At 32.1% G+C, this 5,087-nt stretch overlaps 1 long non-coding RNA gene across 1 annotated transcript in view; it reads left to right on the forward strand.

Moving 5' to 3' along the window:
* Positions 1–5,087, forward strand: part of LOC128247098 (uncharacterized) — a 102,691-nt gene that overhangs the window by 80,784 nt on the left and 16,820 nt on the right. Inside the window, exon 2 of the long non-coding RNA XR_008263519.1 lies at positions 2,112–2,213. This is a non-coding gene — a long non-coding RNA (uncharacterized LOC128247098). The remainder of the gene's footprint in view (positions 1–2,111; positions 2,214–5,087) is intronic.

Genomic DNA, 5,087 nt, shown 5'->3' on the forward strand with positions numbered 1-5,087 from the left:
GAGAGAGAGAGAGAGAGAGAGAGAGAGATAGAGAGAGAGAGAGAGTTAGGGATGATTCTTTTTGTAACCTACTTTTCTTTCCTTTCTAGATTGTTCCTGAATATATTTCCTATAAAGAGAAATTAATCTTGTCATGCTCACGTATATTGATTATTATTGTTTAATTTACATGCTGCATAGGGTAAAGAGTTACGACAAGGGAAAAAGTAGCAGAAAACCCGAAATAAAAGTTAATGTACTAGGACAAAAGAAAGGAAAACAAGCAATCAGGAAGCACTTTCCATTACACAATTGGTAAACTATATACAGGTGAAAGTAATGATTGGCATAATAAATGATAATGAGCCCTCTCATTTCCCCAGAAGCAATATATATACATACATATATATTTCAGAAAGCGAAGCTCTAAATAGTCCGAATAGATTGACCAAGAAAACGTTCCCAGCCTGTTTCTCTCGCCGTAACTACCTGAAATAAATGGGCACAAAATATCAATTATCTATTCAGAGAAAAAGTCTGCATAGGAACACTTCGAATCATGTATGAATTTTTATATTATTTAGGTTGGTATACAACAGTGTGGAAATGGAATAACTTGTCTCTGCATCCTAATGATACAAAGAATCTTATCATATGCCGAAATGAACATTTCCAGTAGGACAACCCGATTCTATTCGGGGATTTAAATGTATGCGATCATACGTATTAAACGTGAAGTAACAAACAAAATGCCGTGTGATAATTAGCTACAATTTTTTATATTCTAATTTCAGATAAAATCAAAAACCGTCCCTTGACTATCATAATATCTAGGTCGTTATATTATACCATAGGTTCTCAAAGTGGGTGCTACGCTCCTCGGTAGGCATTGAGAACGTCCAGGTAGGCGCTGGTGTTTAAGAGGGCGGTAAACAAAAAGGAGGCGTTAGGAGAAAAGCAGTGGCCTGAGGGACGCTTATGAATTTATACTATTACAGTATTGTATACAAATTATATATTATATTAAATATCAAATGAATAAGAGTTGATATAAATTAATAAAATATGAAATTTTTATTGACATAAAAATAGGGGTGGGGCGCTGAGGGTATTAGGTGGCCATGAGTGGGACGATGGCCCAAAAAGTTTGAGAACGTCTGTATTATATTGAAGATATGCATTACGAGTCAGTAAATACATTTAGAATTGACAATACACCAATTCTCGATTATATGTCTTTCTAAATAGAATTCTTTCTGCAAGTATATTGTACCACGTTCATGTCGATGAAGTAGGTATATACGCTGCTCGGTCAAAATGTAGAGGATTTAGTGAACGTAATTTTTTTTTTTACCTTAACGATAGTCAAAATAATAAAAACTACGTAAAAGGGTTTTTATTCCATCGACACCTCGAAAATTACTAAATATGTTATGTTTGCAAACTGTCAGTATCTTGCAGCGGCTAGGGGAAGATATGAATTTGGCATCAATCTCTCCAAGTGAAATTGGTGCTATTCATAAGAGAAGTTTAACCAATCACTGCAAACATACATTATTTTACTGCACTCCACAGTTCAAACTCCAACCATACATGAAATAAATTTACACCGCGATAAATTTAGTTGTTGAACGATATTTGGGTTTATCAAAGATGATTAGTAGTGTCGCTGACAGTATAACCAGTATAGGTTAGTTGGTTAGTAACAAGATTGTCTGATCCAAACAAATTTTGTCTTCTGGACAGTATAAGCTGAAGTAAAGTGACATTGAAATCCATTGTGCACACTGCAGCACGAACTTGATAACCCATTAACCATCATCAATTTGAAGCACGAACGTACGAATTGACACATATATTACTAGTGCATTCCGCCTATACGTACATTGCCATTTGAGCACCACTATGCTTAATGAAGTACTGCATTCTTGCGATTTTCCAAACTTTTTTTTCACTCATTTGTAATTAAATAGAAAGAAAACGCTTTTTTAAAAAATAGGAAAGAACAAACATGAAAAGACTAATAATTGATTCTTTTATCACGGTAGTATTACTCTGTATTCAAGTAACAAAGAATAGATCTAATGACAAGTTACCTGAGGCGTTTTTTTCTCTCTTTTATCTTCGAACAGATAGAAAAATGTCGACAACGAGTCGGTATTCTGAAGATAAATAAAAGCTATGTTTGTTTTGGCTCAGGAAAAGACAAAACTCTTCAGACGTCCAATATATCGGTAAGTGGAATCACAAACTTACTATTATCGTTTAACAAAGGGTTTATCTCCTAGATTGTTATTCAAAATGGTTGCATTATATAATAAAGAACAATTTAGTCAAATGACAATAAAATATTTAGAAAACATGTTTGTAATTACAAAGATGTTCAAAGAATAACAGAACAAATTTCAAAGTAACGTAGTGTCTCAACACGTGCGTTAATTTGCAGTAGCTACCGCAAATTTTTTTTAATGAATTCACATATTATGAACGTCTGACTGAGTGGAGAATTGTATGATGATGATATCAAACATCTTCGTGTTTACTTCAATATTTTCTCCAATATCACTGTTGATGTTGTGGCAACATATAATGGATATATGTATTAATCAATCTTAACACTATAATTTTTTACTTATGCAAACATTGGCGAAGTGAAACGATAGGTTGATACAATTTAATAAAACTTTTGTTTAATCCTGTCAGTTCATGTATTAAAACATGGGCTTGCTTTATAAAAGTTAAAATGCCAATTACCTTTTTAGTATATATCTATTTTCTTTGCATGCTTTATATTAAGCATCTAATTTATATACACATGAAGCAAATACTCCCACATATCTATTAGAATTTTTTTTTCATTATACTTCATACTCGCTGTTACACAATATTCGCATATTCAATGAAAAGTATATAAAAGCACATACAAATTATACATACATTGCAAAATATGCCATTTTCAATGTTATATTTCTCAAAATAACTTGCTGTATGACGTCTTAAAATGCAATGAACGCGACACACACGAAAAATATCTTATTAGAATTTGAGGAAAATCCATAGTCGATTTTTATATTTGAAAAGGTCATCAACTACAATTTGTTTGCTATAAGCTCTATGTACACCTCATTCACTTATTTTATTTAATATATTTTTACACAAAATTCAAATTTTACAGTTATCAAAACGCCTCATTCATCATACCATTGAATTCAGCAATGAATATATCGAATGTCTGACAGAAAGTTAAGTTACAATAGTCGCTGGTATTAAAATATCAAAGAATCGAGACAACTGTTCGAATTATTTGTTTGGCAAAGGTTAATTTCTTCATTACTTAAAGTGTATTACTTGAAGAACTATAGATATCTGCGGATTCTACTTCTAACAATAGGAAGAAAACCAGTCAATAAAATTTACTATAATTATTGAAATAATAATATGTCAATATACAATTTCAGCCCCCGACAGTTAATTAGAAGGTAGCTCACCTTAATACCAAGATGAGGAAGTCAATAACGTCTTCTGTCTATCAAAAATAACTCCTACAAAAATAGCGTGTATATTTTGGTGAGATTTAATGAGCCTGCTGTTATAATTTACTCGATTTTTGTTTTTATTTGAATTCCTTTCATTTACATGTATAATGGCGTTGGCAGATCTATTGACTGTTACGACAACCATTTGGTGCACTTAATATATGGCTTTTGTTTTGATAGCAGTAGCCAATATTTTCTACATAATACCTGTGGCAACTAATAAATATCACTTTGTTAAATTTTCTTAATAACTGTAACATTTTTCCCCAAAGTCATTTATAGTTAATTATATTAATTATGTTGTAAATTTGGTATAGGAACGGACAAAAAGGATTGCCATGCTCATATATTATTCTTTACGTTCTGCGTTCTAATCATGTTGATAATAACAGAATGTTAATTTTCTCTAGCCTCCCGATTTAGTTCTTGAATTAGAAATCATTATCAAAATTTATGTGGTAGAATCGGTAGTGCATCAGTAAAGGCGCCATGTACTACTTAGCTACGTCTGTTTACGTTCTACGATCAAATTCGCATCGGACGATTTAAATTTGCTCGTATTCTTCTTTCAACGAAATAACACAGGAGGCAAGTTCTGCAGTACATACATAAGATGATATTATTTTGCAAAACTATATCTCCTTTGTGCCAATACCTTTCATCACTCTTACCAGTCGAATAGTAGGGAAAAGCAAATCTTCAATTCATTAACAAGCATACAACTACCAAATGCTTGACAGAAACTCAGCAGAATTTTGTTATCTGCGGTGCTTACATTAAATGATTCCTTGTAATTAGAAATGCCCAAGTGAAACAATTACTGTTCAATAAGAATAGAATGTAAAAGGGGTGACAACGTAACAGCCACTTAAATGTAGAAACATTTGGAATATGCATCTCTATAATCTAATTTCTAAATGCGATAATATAACATACGTATATAATTTACTTTGAAGGGCGTTTTATCAAAAACTGATGTAATTAAGGAAAGAGGGTGGAATAAAAATTCTTTGGAAATAAAATATACGCAAGGGGAAATTTCTGAAGAACGTGAGTTGCGGGTTAACTGTATTGAACTAAATAAATTGTCATGATTTAAGAGATATGTGGCCAACTGTATTTCAGTGGAAATGAACTGAATACGTCGATTAATTTTGTGGTAGCAACATATTAAAATCATAAAAATACCACGAGAATTCAGCGAGATAGATGGTCAATGAAATACTATGTAATCAAACACTTGTAGATTGAAATTACGAAATACACTTTATTAACTAACACTATTTTCCTGTTTATAATAATGAATATTATGCAATTATGTATATCTCTATGGCTTTATAATTAGAGGTTAGTTCTTGGTCTCAGGGTCATAGAATATGGTTTCGATTCATAAGATGGTCAAAACGTTGTGATAAAGAGCAAAGTAATTAATTTCCTGTTGATCAAGTCTGACCACCAGAAAAGAGTACTAGTCTGGTGTACCTCTCTCTTCCCCTACAGATCCCTTACCCTTGACCTCCCGAATATTCAGAATCGGAAGGTTTAATAGTATATCAATGATTAATGACTGCA

Source organism: Octopus bimaculoides, chromosome 2, assembly GCF_001194135.2.
Source record: "Octopus bimaculoides isolate UCB-OBI-ISO-001 chromosome 2, ASM119413v2, whole genome shotgun sequence".
NCBI lineage: Eukaryota > Metazoa > Mollusca > Cephalopoda > Octopoda > Octopodidae > Octopus > Octopus bimaculoides.